We start from the raw sequence: 21,375 nt of genomic DNA, 5'->3' as shown, positions 1-21,375 counted from the left end.
TTAGATTAATAGCTCCCTATATAGAAAAAAATAAATGTATTGAAGGCAAAAACCTATATTGAGTCCAATTTTGAGGCAGTTTGAATGTTGGCCTCATAAATGTTCAGAGTGAGCCTGCAGGAGAAATATCCATTTCTAAAAGTTGATCTGGGAACTTGGAATAATTATAATATAAATGTAGACCAATTTGGAAAATTTGTACCATAAGAATGTTGAGTCTTCCAAATCATGAAGAAGGTACATTTCTACACTTTTTAAATTCTGCTTTAATATATCTTAGAAATGTGTGTTTTTACTATATAGATCTTACATTTCACTGGGGTTATACCTATGTATATAAATTATAGTCATTTTAATTTCAATTTTAGTTTCAATTTTTCACTGCTAGCATGTAGAAGCATAATAGGTTGTTGTGTTGATCTTATATCCTGAAACTTGCTAAACACATTCATGTGTCTCAATACCCTTTTTTTTTCTAAGTTTTTCTATATAAATTATCTTGACCTGTGAATAAAGAGTCTTATTTCTTTTTTCCAAACTCAAACAACTTTATTTCTTTTACTTGCCTTATTTCATTAGCTAGAATCTCCAGTACAGTGTTGAATAGAAGAGGTGAGAGTGAACATCCTTGTTTTGTTTCTGAACTTAGGGGAACGGGAAACTTCAGTATTTCACTATTAAATAAAATATCAGGTGTAGGCTTTCATTGAAGCGTTTGCCAGCTGAAGAAATTTTCACCTGTTTCTATTTTGCTGAGAGGAGCTTTTCTTTGTTTTGTTATTTGTAGGGCATGACAGATATTGCATGTACTGCTTTATTCTGCTTCTATTGAGATGTTTATGGGAGTTTTTTCTGTCAATATGGTAGCTTATGTCATTTAATTTTGTAATATTAAACCATCCCTGAATATGAGTAGAATTTTAAGTTCTACTTAACCATGTGGTACAAGTCTTTATTATTTGCAAAACCTTTGTTCAGACTTTATGTATCCATTTCCATAGTTTTCTGTTCCTGAAATGTTTCTTTATGATTATCACGGTAATTTACAGAGTTGTGAAATGTTTTCTATAATTTTCTGTGAGATTTGATGTGAAATTAATATTGTTTAGGCCTAGAGTTTTCTTTGTAAAAATATTTTTTAAAAATTCAGTTTCTTTAATACTGAATTATTCAGGTTATATACGTTTTGAATGAGCATCACTAGTTGTATATATCAACATTTATTTGTACTTGGTCTAAGTTGTTGAATTTATTGACAAAAATCATAATTTTTTTAATTATATTGTCTGTGGACTCTGTCATGATATTACTTCTGTAATTCTTGTTATTAGTAAATTTTATCTTAATTTGTGTCTTCTCTTGTTTATTCATGGTCAATTTGTCTAGAGATTGTTTTCTTTTTATTACTCTCAAATAACCAGCTTTGGGCTAATTGATTTTCTGTATTTCTCCTTTCCAGTTCATTGATTTCCCCTCTCTTTATTATTCCCATTTTGCTGCTTCAGTTGTAAATATTTCCCTCTTTGTTTTCAATTTTCTGAAGTTCGAAGCTGAGGTCGATTTTGAGATCTTCATTTTCTAATGTGGGCATTTATTCAGTGCTGCTTATTTTACTTAAATGCTTTAGAAAAATCCTACACATTTTTATGTTATTAATTTTCACTCAGTCCAAAGTATCTTCTAATTCCATTTTTTTATTTCTTAATCCTGCATTTAGAAATGTGTTGCTTTCCAAACATTTGCAGATTTCCTGAAAATCTTCTATTAATTTCTAATTTAATTGTGTTCTAGTCATAGAACATGTTGTATATGAGTTGAATGTTTCTTAATGTAGTGAGACATGTGGATTTGCAATGCTTTAATTTTTTTAAAAGACGTCAACTAGGCTTAAATTGGTTGATAATTTTTTTTCTTTTTTTTTTTCCCCCTCCCCACCTGCCTCTCCACCTGCCAACTTCCAACTCGAAAATATTTTTGATGTGTGCTATCAGGTGAGGCTGATGGTTTTTTTATGGTTTTCTATTTGTTATATCAAATACTGAAACCTCTGGCTCTAATTGTAGATTTGTCTACTTCTCCTTCCAGTAGTATCAGCTTTCATTTCATTATGTCAACTTCTGCTATTGGATGTATGCATATTCAGGACTTTTATGTCAATTTGATTATTTGACCTCTTATCATCCTGAAATGACCCCCCCCACACACACACTCACACTTTTATTCTTTGTAATGTGCTTTCTTCTGAAATTTATTTTCCCTGGTTTCACTTAGCAACCCCAACTGTCTTTTGATTAGTGTTGGTATGGTAATGTTTCTCATCTTTCTCTTTTAACCTCTCTGTAGCGTTATATTAGATGTGCATTTCATGGAGGTAGCATATCCATAGGTTCTAAATTTTGAAATCCAGTTTGACAGTGCCTGCTTTTTAACTGTATTACCAATTTGCATTTAATGTGATTATTGATATAGTTAGGTTTATATCTGTTACCCTGTTACTCATATTCAATTTTCTTGCTTGCATTTTTAAATTATTTTATGTAGTTTTCTCATTATATTTTACTGTTTGATTTATTATGTTAGTGGTTGCTTTAAGATTTATAGTTTTAGCTTTGACTTACAGGAGTCTTTCTGATACTATTTCACTTTATGTAAGTATACAACGTATAAAATGTTTCAATTTCTCATTATAATATTATATTATTCCATTATCTTCACACATTTCACTAAGAATATGTTATAAACTTCAAATACTATTACTGTTATTTATACTAAGTCAATTACTTTTAGAATATGCTTAAATAATAAAGTTTTACATGTATTTTACTATTTCCAGTGTTCTTTGTTCTTTGTGTCTGATCTCATATATATACACACACACACACACACACACACACATATATATATATATTCCTGCCCCAAAATTTATATTGATTTTATTTCATGGTAGAAAATATAAATTTTTAAAGCTATTCTGTGTTCCATAATATCTTTATTTCATCTTTGTCTATGGAAAGTTTTTTTGCCTATTGATAGTTTTAGATTAATATATTTTTCATTTAGTACCTTAAAGATGTTCTCCACCATTTTTCTCACTTGGCGTTATTACTAAGAAAACACGGGTTATCAGCCTTTCCTTTGTTCCACTGGATAGATGTCTGCTTTCTGCTGTTTCCCTTTAAGACTTTTTTGTTGTTGTTACCCAGTTGACCGCAATGGCCGGAGCTGTGCCGATCTGAAGCCAGGAGCCAGGAGCTTCTTCTGGGTCTCCCACATGGGTGCAGAGGCCCAAGGACTTGGGCCATTTTCTACTGCTTTCCCAGGCCACAGCAGAGAGCTGGATGGGAAGTTGAGCAGCCGGGTCTTGAACTTGAGCCTAAATGGCTGCCAGCACTTCAGGCCAGGGCATTAACACACTGCACCACAGCACTGGCCCCACCTTCACAAATATTTAAATATATTTAGTTAATTATTTACTAATTGAGAGGCAGCGAGAGAGAGATTTATGGAAAGCTATCACCTGTTGACTCAGTCCCCAACTGCATGCAATGACTAGGACTGCACTGAGAACTGGGAACTCAGTCCAGGTCTCCATGTGGGTGGCAGGAGCCCAGTTATTCAATCCATCACCTTCTGCATCCCAGGGTCTACATTAGCGTGAATCTGGAGTTGGAGACAGACCTGGGTCTTCTTTTTTTTTTTCTTTCTTTTTTTTTTTGGGGGGGGGGGCAGGCAGCATTAGAGAAAGAGAGAAACAGAGAGAAAGGTCTTCCTTCCGTTGGTTCACCCCCAAATGGCTGCTATGGCCAGTGCGCTGTGCCAATCTGAAGCCAGGAGCCAGATGTTTCCTCCTGGTCTCCCATGCGGGTGCAGGGCCCAAGCACTTGGCCCATCCTCCACTACCTTCCCAGGCTACAGCAGAGAGCTAGACTGGAAGAGGGGCAACTGGGACAGAATCCGGCGCCCCAACAGGGACTAGAACCCTGGATGCCGGTGCTGCAGGCGGAGAATCAGCCTAATGAGCTGCGGTGCAGGCCTCAGACCTGGGTCTTGAACCCAGGCAATCCAACATGGGATGCAGATGCCTTAGCAAGCAAATCAACCACCAGTGCAAATGCTATCCCTTTATGTTTCTTGTACTTGGAGTTCATTGAGGGATTGGAGAATTTATAGTTTTAGTACAATTTTGAACATTTTTTCCTGTTACTGTAAAAAATATTTTTGTTCCCCCCCCTTTTCCTTTTAGAAACCAGTTGCATGTATGAGGTACTTCAGAAATTGCAATGAAATATCAAATTAAAAGATTCATTTATTTTGGTATAAAACATTTTAAAATCTAGGCATACATAGTTTGCACATAATAAAGATTTTTAAAAATATTTATTTATTTATTTGAAAGAGTTACACAGAGAGAAGGAGAGGCAGAGAGAGAGAAAGAGAAAAAGGTCTTCCATCTGCTGATTCACTCCCCAGTTGGCAGAAAAGGCCAAGAGCTGCACTGATCTGAATCCAGCAGCTTCTTCCAGGTCTCCCATGCAGGTGCAGGGGCCCAAGGACCTGGGCAATCTTCTTCTGCTTTCCCAGGCAATAGCAGAGAGCTGGATCAGAAGTGGAGCAGCCAGGACTCTGACTGTTGCCCATATGGGATGCCAGCAATGCATGCGGTGGCTTTACCCTCTATGCCACACGGCCAGCCTCCATAGTAGAGATTTTAAAAATGCACATTTTTCCATGGGATTTTTATAGTACCTTTGTCTGTTAGTCTGCTTGGAGTTGTTCCACTGCTTAAGTTCCCTGCTTAATTTTCACAACTTATTTGTTACCTTGGAGTTCCCTCTGTGTAATTTCTTTTGCTGTATCTAGGTTTACTCATCTTTGCCCTCTTCAATGTCAAATCCAGCGCAATCCTATCCAGTGCCTTTTCCTCTAACCAATTATAGTTTTTATCTCCAGTAGTGTTTTAGCTCCTTTTATATACTACATATCTATGCTTCAGTTTTGAATATATCATAACAGTGCTTTAAATGTCTTTGTTTGCTATTTCAAATACCCTAATACCTAATACCCTGACAGTTCTGGGTCAGTTTAGAGTGATTCATTTGTCTCTGTAGAGCTAAAACATTTTCCAGATTATTGTTATGCCTAGTAATTTTTTATTGGATGTGAAACATTGTTATTTTTACTTTTAGGTGTTGGGTATCATTTTTATTCCTATAAGTGTCTTGGTCATTGTTGTAGGACACAGCAACATTTTTGGAAACAGTCTAAGCCTTTGAGATCTTAATTTTAATATTTGTTAGGTGAGATCTAACAGTTCAGTCTAATTGTTCCACACTGCTGAGTCATGGCCTTTTTAGTGTACTCCTCTCTATCCTCGAATCTTGAGATTTTCTTTCTGTCTGCTGCAGAAGAGCACTATTCTTGGCTTGGTGTAAATGCTGGCACTGTTGTTTCTAATTCTTTCAGGTAGTTTCCTAAGGGAGCTGTGTGCTGAATGATACTCAGCTGAATACTTGGGGAACCCTCTGCACATTGCTAAGTCATTTCTTTGTGTAGCTATATCCTCTTTCTCATAAAACTTGACCTGCCATGGGGTCTTCAGATTTTGAGCTTCTTCCCTTGAGTATAGGAAGTCTGATGGGTTTTGAATTGATTGCCTCACCCTAATCTGTAGCCTGGAATTTCCACCATGTAGTAAGGGAAGCAATTATAGGTTCCTGTGTCTTAGGGATTGTTGCTGTGGATTCATTCTTAGAGGAGGAGCACGGTGGAGGCAAGAGGCACGGAGTAACCACACAGACACCAGGAGTTGGGTGAAAGCGGGCCAGAGGCGAGCAGCTCACACTCACAGACTCATTTATTTCAGTTGGTAGAGCAGCTTATATAGCCAAGGCAGCCAATCTGGTTAAGGGGCGGTTTATGCCCTAACCAATCACAGCCTGTTGCCAGGCAGGCTCCATTGCCAAGTGGGTTTCAAAGCCATCCCTGAGTAACTGATGCTTGCCAGCAGCCATCTTGGCATGGCCTTCTGATTCCACCACAAAGGGTCATTCTCTTCTGTTTTCTGAGGTGTATCGTTCAAACTCTTTTATATTTTGTCTACTTAAAAATGCCTTTTCAGTCACTGTTACTTCATTTTAACTAGGGCAAAAGTTTTCTTAGAGTATTTTTGCATTGAAGACTTTTATATATTTATTTCTCAATGCAGATTTAGTCTAATGGCAGAAGATCTCTGTTGCTGAGAAGATTTCCACCAGAAATTTCTTTAGTATCCAGCAATCTTAAATAGATTGTGGAATAACTTATTTGGCAGAGACGTTCAACTGGTTATGAATTCAAAAAGTAGAATTACAAGAATTAACTAACAGCTGTTTCTCCGGAAAGAGTGTGGAGTAAAAAAAATGGATTTATGGTCTGACTTTGATTTAAGAAATGTATAACCTTGAGAGTTTTAAATATTGTTTATCTGTAATGCTCATTTCTCATAGGAAGGAGTGGAAGTGTTAGATTCATAAGCTTATGAGTATAAAAATATTCATTATTCACAATGAATTTTCATTCTGAGATATAAGGTATATATTAATGTAAACTATTTGTTTCTTTTTAAACTAAGCTTCGTAGAAATGTTGAGATTTTTAGATATCTAGAATGCAGTAGTGTCTTGCTTCTGTATTGATCTGAAATGTGTTAGTGCAGTTTCAATGATACCTCTGGGATGATCATACAGTAATTACAATTTTAAGTAGTTCATATGTCTCAAAATGTTATCAGCGCATAAATTAATGCTGTTCTAAATGCAGTTGTAAAAAGAAATATGAGGAAAATTATTAAATAATTATCAGAATGAAGTTGGGTTAATAGGTGTGACATCCAATTATAATTTGCCCCAAGAGAAATATGGAGTTAAGGTTGATCATTTCAGCCCTAGCTAAGACCCATGATTTTGCTAACTTAAATTAAGTAGAAGTCACAATAAGAAAAGAAATCTTTGTTAGCATCTACTGTTAGTAACAGCCTCATAGAACCTATGTATTATTATATATGTGAATTGAACTGTTGCTTGTAATATTAGTTCTTTATTTTAAAATCTTGGAAGAATATGCTGAAATGTACCTTAGGATATGTTAAATTAAGTAAGCTAGAGAAAGAAGTTGTTGATACACAAATGAGGAGGTAAAATAATTATGTGATTATAAAGACATCAGCATGAGCTCATGGTTAGCCTCAAATAGAGACAGAAGATACACATAAATATAATTATACATTTATTCATATGTGTACATATAGATATTTATAAATGAATATGCATCTATATTGTTAGTGTGTACACATGTGAAGGATCTTCAAAAAGTTCATGGAAATGTGTAGTAGGCAAAAAGTTAATGGATTTCAAAAAATTTTGTGAAATCTTTACTTAATGTATGCTAGACTGATCTTCTGTATATAAAGAGAATCGAAAATGAATCTTGATGTGAATGGAAGGGGAGACGGAGTGGGAAAGGGGAGGGTTGCGGGTGGGAGGGACGTTATGGGGGGGAAGCCATTGTAATCCATAAGCTGTACTTTGGAAATTTATATTCATTAAATAAAAGTTTAAAAAAAAATTTTGTGCCAGTATAAACTTACCTTGTAATTATATTTACCAAAACCTTTTTGAAGCATCCTTGAATATTGTTCTGAAAGCTGAGTGGGCCTAGAAGCAGTGATACCCTAGTACCAGCAAGTATATCCAGCACTCCTTGTAGGTTTCTAATCGCATAATCTAATAAAAGGACCGTGGATGCCTTAGGATAATGTCTGATTCTCAGCATGAAACATACAGCATCTTGTAGTGTCATGAACAAAAGTTTTTTAAAATCACTGTATTATTTAAAACTTTTGAGTACATGTAATATTTGTACATTCTTATAAAAAAGCTTGATACTGTATGTTCTCAAATGTGGAAGTTAAAAAAGTAGATTGGAATTTAGAGAATCATAATTAGTGGTGGCTGAGAATGGTGAGAGGGGGAGGAGAATGGGAGTTTGGATAATGGATATGAAAATACAGACAGATTTTAGTAACATTTTAGTGTTCCAAAGTAAGGGATTTTTAATGTTAAAAAATGATTTGCATGTCCAAAAGACACAGGGGGAGAAAAGCCCTCGTGATGGTTAAAGCTGGAAAAATTTGAGCAACAACAACAACAAAAACTTGATTTGACAGTATAACTCACTGTAAAAAATAGTCATGAAGTCTGTTGATATAAACAAATTATTAAACAAATGAAGCCGTGGGTGAAGTACAGTCTCCCAGGCAAAATATTTCCTAGTAGTTTAGGCAGGTACTCCACAAAGGGAGCTGAGGCATGACCTCATGCTGCTGACGTGTGGGCTATGCGTAGTGCCTGTCTTCTAAAAGGGTGCAGTGTAGAAAGGGGATAACTGAGGGACACTTTCAGCCAGGTGATCTCGGTTAACCTAACTGCGAAAATGCTGACAGTATACCCCTTTGATGTTATCTGATGGACATAGCACTTCAGTGTTCAGTCTTCTTTTCAAAAACCCATAAACTTAGTCTGATCACAAGGAAAGGTTTAGATGAACTCAAAAGAAGGTGTCTTCTGTAAAACACCTGACCAGTGCTTCTAGTCCAATCAAGGTTGTCAAAACCGGGGCAAGTCTGAAAATAGTCACAGCCAAAGGAAGCCTAGAGAAACATCAAAAGTAAATAGATTATTGGATAGGATTCTGGACCCAAAATAGGCCAGTAAGTAAAAACTAAGAAAATGTGAATAAAGTATAGCCTTTAGTTAATTATATCAATAATGTTTCATTAATTGTGCTGATCATACCATACTAATGTTGATATCTCACACATTAAAAGGTTAGCAATAGCAGAAACTGAAATATATGGGAACAGTCTTTCTGTGCACTATGTTAATGTTGTTTTTGGGAACCCAAATCTCTTCTAGGATTTCTCAGTATTTAAAAGTACTTAGCTTTATTTAGCAGTTATCAGTTGATAATGAAACAAAATATAAGCAGCATACAAATGGATTACAAAGACCAAATACAAAGTAAACTTCCTTTAAGTAATTTTCAAATCTATTCACACTATAAACATATTTCTTAAATTGTCTTCTCAGTTATTTTGGACAGAGTGCAACACTCCCTCTGTTCCCTATTAATAGATCTGAGTAAATACTGAGAGACGAAATGGGGAAAATAGTTCGCTCCTGAAACAATATTCCATGTTGTGTAATGCAGAATATTCTATTCCTGTTAACTTCTTTGAGGATAAAATACTTAAGCACTTGGCTAGCCTCTTAAAGACTCATTGTGCTACAGTATAGCTCCTTACTTGAAATATCCTTTGCAAATACCAACATTCTTCATTTCTGAGGCAGAAATTATTAATTAGCTGCAGTTTGATAAACTCTTCCCTTCACCTTTCTTCACCCATTGTCTTTGAGGCTTGCATTGGGGATCCTCAGTTCCCTATGAAGAAATGGCTGTTCCCAGGGTGAAAAGTTTGGAACACATTTCAGGTGGTTCATATTTTCCCATATCCAGCTTTTCCTGCCATTTTCTTAAATATTTATTTATTTATTTTGAAAGGAAGAGTTATACAGAGTCAGAGGCAGAGAGAGTTCTTCTATCCGTTGGTTCACTCCCCAGAGGGGTACAAAGACTGGAGCTACACCAATCCAAAGCTGGAAGCCAGGAACTACTTCCAGCTCTTCCACGAGGGTTCAGGGGCCCAACGACTTGGGTCATTGTTTTTTTTTTAAATTGTTTTTAAGGAATACAAATTTCATAAGTACAACTTTGGGAATATAGTGGTTCTTCCCACCATACCTACCCTCCTACCCACACTCCCACTTCCCTCCTCCCTCTCCCCTTCCCAGTCCCATTCTCCATTAAGATTCATTTTCAGTTATCTTTGTACACAGAAGACCAACTCTATACTAAGTAAATATTTCAACAATTTGCGCGCGCACACACACACAAAACTGTTTGAGAACTAGTTTTACAGTTAACTCTCATAACTCATTGAGGACAGAGGTCCTGGATGAGGAGTTAGTGCACAGTGACTCCTGTTGTTAATTTAACAATTAACACTCTTATATATGATATCAGTGACTACCCAAGGCTCTTGACATCAGCTGCCTATGCTATGGAAGCTTTTTTAAAAATATTTATTTTTAAGATTTATTTATTTGAAAGAGTTACACAGAGAGAGAATGAGAGGCAGAGAGAGAGGTCTTCTATCCACTTGTTCACTCTCCAATTGGCTGCAGTGGCTGGAGCTGTGTTGATCTGAAGCCAGGAGCCAGGAGCTTCTTCCAGGTCTTCCCAGTGGGCGCAGGGGCCCAAGGACTTGGACCATCTTCAACTGCTTTCCCAGGCCATAGCAGAGAGCTGCATGGGAAGTGGAGCAGCTGGGTCTCAAGCTGGTGCCCATATGGGATGCCGGCACTGCAGGCAGTGGCTTTACCTGCTGCACCACAGTGCTGGCCCCAAAAGATTTGTTTATTTACTTGAAAGAGTTACACAGAGAGAGGAGAGGCAGAGAGAGAGAGAGAGACAGAGAGGTCTTCCATCTGCTGGTTCAATCCCCAAATGACCACAATAACTAGAGCTGAGCTGATCTGAAGCCAGGAGCCAGGAACTTCTTCCAGGTCTCCCACAAGTCCTTGGGCCCCTGCACCTTGTGCAGGGAAAGAAGTAGTAGTAGTAGAAAGTAGAAAGTAGAAAGAAGAAAGAAGAAGACTTGCCATCTTCTGCTTTCCCAGGCCATAGCAGAGAGCTGGATCAGAGGTGGAGCAGCCAGGACTTCAACTGGTACCCATGTGGAATGCTGGCACTTCAGGCAGTGCCTTTATCTGCCATGCCACAGCACCAGCCCCTATGGAAGCCTTTTGAGTCTACAAACTCCGTCAGTATTTAGATGGGCCCAAAGCAAAGTGGAAGTTCTCTCCTCCCTTTAGAGAAATGTATTTGCTTTTTTGTTGCTATTTTGAATGCGATTGATCTTAGAAGCTCAATCTCAGCCTTGGTATTGTCTGTGTATACAAAGGCTGTTGATTTTTGTGTATTGACTTATATCCTACTACTTTACCAAATTTTTCTATGAGTTCCAGTAGTCTCTTAGTGGAGTCTTTTGGATCCTCTATCTATAGAATCATATCATCTGCAAATAGGGATAATTTTACTTCCTCCTTCCCAATTTGCATCGCTTTGTTTTCTTTTTCTTGATTAATGGCTCTAGCTAAAACTTCCAGGACTATATGGAATAGCAATTGTGAGAGTGGGCATACTTGTAGGGTACTTGATCTCAATGGGAATGCTTCCAACTTTTCTCGATTCAGTATGATACTGGTCATGGGTTTGTCATAAATTGCCTTGATTATGTTGAGGAAATGTTCTTCTATACCAGATCTGCTTAGAAATGTCATCATGAAAGGCTGTTGTATTTTATCAAATGCTTTCTCTGAATCTACTGAGATAATCATATGGTTTTTGTTCTGCAGTTTGTTAATGTAATGTATCACATTGATTGATTTGTGAATGTTGAACCATCCCTGCATACCAGGGATAAATCCCACTTGGTCTGGGTGGATGATCTTTCTGATGTGTTGTTTGATTTGGTTGGCTAGAATTTTGTTGAGGATTTCTGCATCTGTGTCCATTGGTCTGTAGTTCTCTTTCTCTGTTGTGTCTTTTCAGGGTTTAGGAATTAAGGTGATGCTGGCTTCATAGAAAGAATTTGGGAGGATTCCCTCCCTTTCAATTGTTTTGAATAACTTGAGGAGATTTGGAGTTAGTTTTTTAAATGTCTGGTAGAATTCAGCAGTGAATCCATCTGGTTCTGGGCTTTTCTTTTATATGAAAGCCTTTACTACTGATTCAATTTCCGTCTTGGTTATGGTTCTGGTTAGGTTTTCTATGTATTCATGGCTCAGTTTTGGTAGGTTGTAGGTGTCCCAGGAATCTCTTTTTTTCTAGGTTTCCCAGTTTGTTGGCGTACAGCTCTTTGTAGTAATTTCTGGTAATTTTGTTTTATTTCTGTGGTATCTATTGCAACATTTCCTTTTTCATATCTAATTTTATTGATTTGCATCTTCTCTCTCTATTTTTGGGTTAGTTGAGTAAACGTGTGTCAATTTTTATTTTTTTCAAAAATCTAGCTCTTCTTTCCGCTGATCTTTTGTGTTTTTTTTTGTTTCAATTTCGTTGATTTCTTCTCTAATATTAATTCTTACTTCTTTAGGCCTAGACTTGACAATAGCTCAACTGATTCTTGTAGTTTCCCTATGTACTCACACCTTGTACAAAGTGCCTATTATTAAAGGCTTCTTCCATTATATTGCATTTGAGTACACATTATTCCTCATGGCTGGCATTTTCCAAAAACCAGGGCTACAAGAACCGAACCGTTGATTTTTGTGTTTTTGTGAGCAGAAAAAATCCAAATAGTTGTGACTTTGTTGTGGATCTCAAAAAGCAGTTGGCCTCTTCATGTAGAACTTGGGAGTAGGAGATACAGAATGGAATTTCTTCTCCCTCTCTCTTGGTTACATATCCCTGGAAATGTATGCTAATGAAACTTGTTTGAGTGAGTTTGATCTTCAGCTAAGGATTTTTGGCTTTGTGAAGAACCAATCAATTGCAACAGCTAGCAATGTTACCAACAAGACAGAGCCTCACTTCATGAACTGCCAAAAATTCACTGGGATTCTCAACACTCTTGTAGTCACAGTCTGACATGGGGCGGTCTTCTCAACATAAGGCAAAGTTGTGGGCTGCTGTGTTCTTAAGGGTTCAGTATGTTAATGAGAGAAATGCCTGAGCTGCTGTAGCAGGAGAGGATAGCAGAAAGATTGCTGGCCAGGTTTTAGATGTTAATCCGGCTGCAGAGCCAACAGTGAGCCAAGGAAAAAGCAGGTGTGCAATGATTTGCAGTGGAGATGTACGGCTCCTCTATTGACTTGGACTATGACTTTCAGTGGGATTGTTAGGACAGGATGTGCAGTTACCCACCAGCTGTTCCTCCTCTTCTTTGCTCAGGCTGTAGTGTTCTCTCAACACCAGCATGTTTCAAGAAACATAAGGTGGCTTAAATTCTAAGAGTGGAGAGTGAGGCTCTTCTTCCAAGTCTGGAAAGTTGAAAGGCGGTAACCTTGTTCAGATCATTAAGAAGGGGGGCCATTGCAGCCATTTGGGAAATAAAACACTGGCTGGAAGACACCACCCACCCACCCACTCTCTCTCTTCTTCTTCATCTCTGTAACTTTGCCTTTCAAATAAATAAATCTTTTTAAAAAATGAGTTGACCCAGATAGAACAAAATGGGTACTCTGCTGGAAAGCCTGGGAAAAACTGAAATGGAACAGAGCAAGCAAGTAGAGATGAAGAATACTAAGTCAGAAGAGGATCAGAGCAGGAGCTCACTGAAGAAGGATGAGACTGATGTGAACATGGAGCCTGATGGAGGTGGGGACGACTCCACTGAGGCGGGAAACCTACTGAGTGATGATGGTAGTGATGATGGGAGGATGACCAGCTGGAATTGCTCAGGGATGAAGGAAAAGAGGCTAAGGAAGGGGAGAGGATGACAGAGACAGTGCCAGTGGTGAAGATGACTCTTAATCACATAGTGAGGTTTAGGAATTTTATCCCATTATTTCTGCACCTAGGCACTTGTCTAAATAAATGTTCTCATGAGATCCTCTCCCCTACTGTCTTCAGCACATGCTCACTGTGCCATCCTTGTCCTTCCTGTGTTCATCAATTCATATTGCCCTGGGCCAGCTCCCATTTTCACTGCCTTGGATGCCTCTGGTGTTCTGTAAAGTCTTGCCCTATAATTTTTGCTTTTAATTTTGATAATGCCTATGACTTAACACAAAGGTTGTATGGTTTTTATCAGCTGTCTGCAAAATACTCTCATTAATGCAGGAAATATAGTACTTTCCATTCTTACATGAGTTTGGTATTTGCTACCCTAACTGCAAAGCCCATTCTATTTACTTGAGTAACACCTGGGAGCAGTTGTAAGTTAGAGGTGTATGTGTGTTCTATCCTACATAAAAATGCTGTGTGGGGCTGTTCAACACAACTGTAACAATGTAATTTTGTGAATGAGCATTGGCATGTCACATGCATCCTCTAGAAAAAAATGTATTATAGTAGTCTTAATATCTGCTTTCTAAAATTGATACTATGGATTATTTTTGTGAACGGCCTGATGTTGGGACCTTTTTTTCTCAAAGAAGTCCTTATTAAACCAGAAAAAAAAATAAACCATCACTTTGTTCCCACTTCACTTTGTGAATGACAAAAATGAGATCAGAGGGAGGTGGACTTCACTTAAGTGCCTAATTTCATCATGAAAATTGATTAGAATCTGAACATACCAATTCCCAGTATTGTTACTTCTCGTTTCACACTTACTTTGAAGCTATGTAAACATGCTTCTTTTAAGTTTCATACTTCCAAGGAAATTGATGCTGAAGCAAGAAACATCCCTGCATTCAACTTGAGGGCCTGTAGAAATAAAGGAAGACCACCCAAAAGAGAACAAACAGATGTTTTGTGTTTGATAGAGAGGTTCAAACACAGTGTAGAAACTGTAGTAGGCAAAGGTTCCTTTGTTCTTTGGTGGTGGCTGGCATGGTGAAGACAGGCAGGTTAACTAGAAGATACCAAATTTGACTGGTTTGGGGTGAAGGTTTGGGTTTTCTCTTGTTATTAGTCTTGTTTCTCAATTGAATACAGGGGGAAAAAAGCAGTGAGTCGTTGTTCCAACTGTAGTCAGCTAAGATCCAGCAATTATCTGTTTGTATAGTCAGTCAATCAGGAAAGCAGTTGGCCTGCTGTGTTTTCTTACTCATCACCTAAAGGAACCTGCACCGCTGAACAGCAGACTAGCTGAGGATGGCTCCAGGGAGAGGTTAGCATCTCTAGAAATAGAAAGTATGAGCCTCTGGAGGAGGCGATGGAAGGAGAAAGAAATAGGAAGAGGCAAGTGTAAATCTACTAGACTGAGAAACATAGAAGTAGGCTTACAGTATTTGATATTGTGCCATTTTTGCCTTAAGAGGGTGGATTGGAAGAGCTGACTTTCTTCCTGGGAGCTTTGTCAATCATGAATGTGACGAGGTAACAGTTTGGTTAGTTCTCTTGTTGCTTTGGTATCGGCAAGTCTCATATGCGTGGCTTTCCACAAATTTTTGCACCAAGATAATTTTCTTTTAACTCCATTTTCCATGAATTTTTGAAGTGCTCTTGTGTTTCTGGTGAGTGCCAAGCACGGAAGTCTTTATCTCAGACCCTGGAGTGAATAGGTGGCAACCACATGGGAGTCAAATATGAAATTTATTTTAAATTCTAAATTCCACAATCCCAAATATTATTCTGACAACTACCCACTAATGTTACTGTGACTTTCCATGGAGTTCTTGCCTCATTGTCCCAATGAGGATACAGAAATTTGGTGACAGGAAATATGGCAGCTGGTGACTACCATTCTCATTTGTCTTTGACTCCTACTCTACATTGTTTTTCACTTTTTTGTTGTTGAATCACTTTCCTCCCTTTACATCCTATGTACCTAAACTTTAGTTTGGCTACATGGTGAAGCTGAGGTCACCCTTCTGCTTATACTCATCGCACTGCACAGGAGTCCCGAAAGTGACTCCACTGTCATTTTTGTGGATGCTTCTAAAGAAATTCCAGTCATCATACATCAACTGGAAAGTTTAATGTTCAAGGAAGAGGGAGGAGGAGCCTATATCCTCAGCAAATATAAAATCCATATCGGTTGGCAGCAAAATGAGCTGACACTTGCTATCCCTCAAACCTGATTAGGCTTCCTGGTTGAGATTGTGAAAGATTTTATCTCTGTAACTAATGTCCCATGTCCTTGTGATGGAATGGAGATACTGTTCTTCTCTGGGCCTTCATATTCTGTGTGAATTATTGTTTCAGAATAGATCCAACTGCAGCCACTGTTTTCATCCAGTACTTGGCAATGGCAAAGATTCCTAGGCTGTCAAATTGGAGTAAGCTGGATTTTAATTCAATTCATTGGCCTGTTAACCTCTAAGGACAGAGAATAAGACTTAATTTTATGTACTTAGAAATACCACAGAAACTTTCATGAAAAATATATTATCATTCCTTTAACCAAAATGTTAGAGATTCCTATTTTAGTTGTGATATTTTAAAAATGTTGTTAAAATGTTGATAGATTAGGGCTGGCACTGTGGTGTAGTGGGTTAAGCCTGCAACACTGACGTCCCCTATGAGCACTGGTTTGATTGCTGGATGCTCCACTTCTAAACCAGCTTCCTACTAATTTGTTTGGAAAAGCAGCAAAAGATAGTCCAAGTTCTTTGGCCCCTGCGCCTACATGAATGATCCAGATGGAGTTTCTGGCTCCTGGCTTCGATCTGGTCCAGGCCTGGCCATTTGGGGAGTGAACCAGTGGATGGAAGATCAGTCTCTCTCTCTCTCCCTCTGCCTTTCAAATAAATAAATAAATCCTTTAAAAATTGAGAAATAATAGTTTTCTCTTGGAAATAGGAGTTTTTAACAATTCTCCAATAATGGGGCTAGCACTGTGGTACAGCAGGTTAAAGCCCTGGCCTGAGGTACCAGCATCCCCTATGGGCATGAGTTCTAGACCCAGCTGCTCCTCTTCTGATCCAGCTTTCTGCTATGGCCTGGGAAAGCAGTAGAAGATGGCCCAAGTCCTTGGGACCCTGCACCCATGTGGGAGACCCAGAGGAAGCTCCTGGCTTTGGATTGGCACAGCTCCAGTCGATGTGGCCATCTGGGGAGTGAACCAGTGGATGGAAAACTCCTCTCTCTGTCTCTACGTCTCTCTGCAACTGTTTCTGATAAGTTAAATAAATCTTTAAAAAATAAACAAATAAAAATAAAAAGAATTTCTCCAAACTATTTCCATATATATGTATAAAATCATATATAAGGAGTCTTCAAAAAGTCCTAGGGGCAAGGGTGAACATTTGGTCAAGCAGATAAGTTGTCCTTCGAGATACCTGAATTCTGTGTCAGAATGCCTGTGTTTGGTCCCTGCTGTAATCTTGATTCCAGCTTTCTGCTAATGCAGACCTTTTGAGGCAGCAGGTGATGGCTTAGGTAGTTGGCTATTTTCTCCCAGTTAGAGAGACTTGGATTGAATTCCTGGATCCCAACTTGGGCCATTGTTGACATTTGAAGAGTGAACTAATGAATGGGAACTCTCTCTCTCTGTCTTGTCTTTTCCTTTCTCTCCCCACTTCCTTTCTCTGACTCTAAAATAAAGAAAAAGTGAATGGAAAATGTGGTTTATCTTTTAATTCTTCTATGATAAATCTTTGACTTTAATGAATTTTTGAGGATTATAAAAATTAATTTATGTCACTTGGCTTTTGTTTTCTAGAAAGTTGTTGCCGCATATCTTTTGATTCTTGTCCTATACAATGATGCTCCCTGAGTTTTCTAGTGATTTATGTGTTTGCTCAAGAAACAAATACTAAAAATACAAGTCATTATGTGTGTAAAATTTAAATATAGCAGCGATTCATAGTCACAGTTGTTGAAATACTATCATTTATTGAACTAATGCATCAATTCAGTTTTGTCAAAATCCTACTATTTATACATTTTTGCAAATCTGCATAGTGGTAGAAATGCATAAAATTATAAATCATGGGGAGCTTTTTATAATGCAGAAAGAAGCCAGTGACAGAGGTGAGGATTTGTTCATGTATTACATGAAAATATTAATTTAATTGGTTTCCTTTAAAGCTTTTGTAGAAATGGCAGTGATAGTTAAAGAAGTAGGAAGATAGTTCATGCTTAGTTAAAGAGATCTGGGCTTCTCTTTTGTTAATGAATGGCTTCAAAGCTGAAATTTGCATTAGGAACATTTAATGTGATAATTTTAAAAGTACCCATTAGTTTGACACTTTTAGTATAACAAAACTGAATTCTAGTGAAATTGAGACATGGGAAAGTATAGTAGTGGATATTAGGAAAAATAATCTGATCACAACAAAAATTATGGCTTTGCTTGGCAATCTGTCCAAATGAATTTCAAAGATTTCAAAAAAATGCATGCTAAATGTGCTTTACTACAGTTTTGAAATAGATTAAAATTATATGCAAATTAATGCAAATGATGTGACTTCAGGATTAAGGTTTAAAGCACTATGTTCATTTCCTGGAATAAATGGCTGCTAAATGAATGAATGCATAAATATTTAGGGGTAAATGAAAGGAATGAATCAGTTTTTCACTTTGAAAGCTGCTATTTATGTATTTTTTGTCTACCAAAGGGACAATTTTTAGTCATACTCAAAATAGAATCCTCATAGTATGAGGTTTCGATGCAAGTTCAACCTGCTCAATCTGGAGCAACTCAGCGAAGATCACCTAGCCCTGGTATGGTGCAGTGCACCTGAGCCCCAGTGTGTTCTCAGCACCCATTCACTCACTGGAACACATACCACTGAATACCCACGGAGAGTCAGGCACTGTTTTAGATGCATCACTATGGACCTTGAAACAGCAATTGTTGCTGTTTTTGACACCTATTCAGTCTTTTAAATTTCCTCTTCCTTTGGATTCTGCCATGCTGCATTTTCCTAGCTTTCCTTCTCTTTCTGCAAAATTTGCTTCCTTTTCAATCTCCTTTTCTAACCTTGCCCTGGGAGCTCCCTGAGGCTCAGTTTTTGCCCTCTGTTCTTTCTCTGCTCCAGTGATTCTCAACCTTGGCTATGATCACAACCTCTGGGGTGAGGCCCAAAGCATGAACAAATCTGAAAAGCTCCATAAGTAATTCTGATGTACAGCTAGAGTTGAGTGCAATATTTTATACTGTGGTCCAGGGAATTGTTTGTGTCTCAAAGCTTCACTTACGTCTCTACTGATTAGTGTCACACCACTATCTTCTTTCACTTAAGTGCCTGTTCTGTGTTCCTGGCTAACCAAGAAGATATTTCCATTTAGAAAAAGTATTTCCCTGCTTTATCTACAAAATATCTCTACTCATAATGTATTTGTTCTTTAACTCCAGTGACAAATAATGGTTTTGGAGTTTCCTTCTTTGTCTATTCAATCTCTTCTGTACAACCATAGCCAGTCTAACTCCCTGACAAAGCCTGTGTTAGCTACTGCTTTCCTCCAAATGTTTTCACCCTGTCTTGCCTGGAGGGTCAAATTAAAAATTCTTACCATAGAAAATAAAGTTTCAAAAGTGAAGGGCCACAGTGCAGAACCCATGTTTCAGCTCTTTGAAAGGCTGTGACTTCTATCATTCTACGTGAAGCCTGCTCTGATTTGCCAAAGCCCTGGCTACCTTTTTTTACCATGTTTTATTGATGGTATACGTAATGCCTTGAGTCATACTTGTGTTACTAGAATTTGTCACCTGTAAGACAAATCCTGACTGCTCTTTTCCAGAAACCTGGGAATATGATCTATGTTCTTATTTTTGTTTATCACAGACATTTGTTTTTAGAGATATATCTATTTATTTTGACAGAGTTACAGACAGAGACAGGGAGACACAGAGAAACAGAGCTTCCATCTGCTGGTTCACTCCCCAAAAGGCTGCAAGGGCCAGAGCTGGGCCAGGCAGAAGCCAAGAGCTTCATCTGGCTCTCCTACATAGGTGGCAGAGGCCCAAACACTTGGGCTGTTTTTTGCTGCCTTCCCATTAACATTAGAAGGGAGCTGGATTGGCAGTGGATCAGCTGGGACATGAGCCAGTGCCCATAAGGATGCTATTGTCGCAGGAGACTTAACCCCCAAGGCTGCAATGTTGGTCCCTATCATACACATATTTAATGAGTCAGCAAAGGTGATGCGAAGTTAAGGGTTTCAGCAGAAGTATAAGGAATTTAAAAGCGAGACATAGCCTATTATACACTGTGTTCTCTAAGTTCAGAATCAACTAGTATTCACTGAATATTATGTGCTAGAAACATATTCCTATTTTTTAATTTTTATATAAAGTAGTCAGGGTACTTTAAAAAGGTTCTAAAAATTTGCTTAAAGTATAAGTTTATTTTAATACAAAATTTTTGAAATCTATGCTTAATTAATCATAGTACATATTTTCCATGGACTTGTCGAAGAAACTTTCTGTTGTCCCAATGGGAAGACTGAAGCCCAGCAACACTGATCAGCTTTCTTCATATTCTAATCTTGCCCGTGATTCCTGTTTTGGTTCCATTGTTCAAATCTAGTACTTAGCCTTTCTGACTATTTATGTTCTTGGAGGTGGCATGTGATTGTGTCCTTTTTATTTCATTAGCATTTTCCTTTCATGAAATTCATTTGGCTTGATTGGCAGTCACTAAAGTGCTAGTAAATAAAAAGAGGTATGAGAAAGCTCATGAGATAGATTGAATTTACTAGCTCTGCCTCCACGAGGTATTCCAGATCCAGTCCCAAACAGAACTGGCACTGGTCAAGCAGCAGCTTTTAGCACTGAATCACAGGGTGTTTTCCCTGATACCTTGTCTGTAGAGCTGACGCTGTAGAAAACTGTACTATTTAGTCATATGAACAGACTGTCTTTCCTTTGATATGCCCAAACTGGGAAGGTAAGGGGGATTGAAATCAAAAGCATAATGTTTGTATTAGGAGCCAAACTAACATGGGTATTATCAAAGAAACTTTAAAGAACTGGGGTTTGAACCTTGCCATTATTGTTTGAAGATTCCAATCATGTTGACCAAGATGTATCCTTCAAGAGAGGGATGAATTTTCTGACCACTGTCTCTGTGAAATGGGAAATGAGGCCAGGGTTCTCCTGGTTGCAGTTTTGTTCAGGCCACAGGAGACCATGGATGCCTTCCGTCCTCTCTAGCTAGGGAGAGGGGAATTGAGCCAATGAGTAGTCACTCAGGAAGACTACTAACTCATTAGGTCTCTGATATATGTGTAAGTTCATTTTCATAATTTGGACTTAACAAGTGGAATTTAGAATACAGAATTTAATTCCAGCTGTATTTGATAGAAGGTACCTATTGCACTATCAATATGATAACTACTTTTGTTATCTAAGTAACTGGATGCTTATACTTACCATTTTTTTTATTAACTGAATAAGTAATAGGCTGTAACTATAAAGGCAACTAAATTCTCTTGTCTGAACTCTGTGATTACAAAAATGTGTCTCAATAGCTTTGTTTTCTTAGATGTTACCTTATTTAAAATTTTTACTTGAACTTTGCTGTGAATAGAAAAATTAGGAGTAGGAGTTGAACTTCAAAGGGAAATGTAATATTATTCTTCTAGCTAAGTTGCTGAGATCAAAAGCTTTTGAGAGTTGACCTAGGTGGCCATTATAAGTAATTGGAAAAGGAGTACAATT

At 37.8% G+C, this 21,375-nt stretch overlaps 1 protein-coding gene and 1 pseudogene across 6 annotated transcripts in view; both read left to right on the top strand.

Annotated features, from left to right (window-relative positions):
• PARD3B (par-3 family cell polarity regulator beta) overlaps positions 1-21,375 on the top strand; it is a 1,151,792-nt gene that overhangs the window by 275,579 nt on the left and 854,838 nt on the right. The window lies entirely within an intron of this gene.
• LOC127491715 (heterogeneous nuclear ribonucleoprotein C-like) overlaps positions 7,537-21,375 on the top strand; it is a 57,539-nt pseudogene continuing 43,700 nt past the window's right edge.

Source organism: Oryctolagus cuniculus, chromosome 3, assembly GCF_964237555.1.
Source record: "Oryctolagus cuniculus chromosome 3, mOryCun1.1, whole genome shotgun sequence".
Taxonomy (NCBI): domain Eukaryota; kingdom Metazoa; phylum Chordata; class Mammalia; order Lagomorpha; family Leporidae; genus Oryctolagus; species Oryctolagus cuniculus.
Note: the sequence above shows the minus strand (reverse complement) of the source record. Positions and strands in the feature narration are given on the sequence as shown.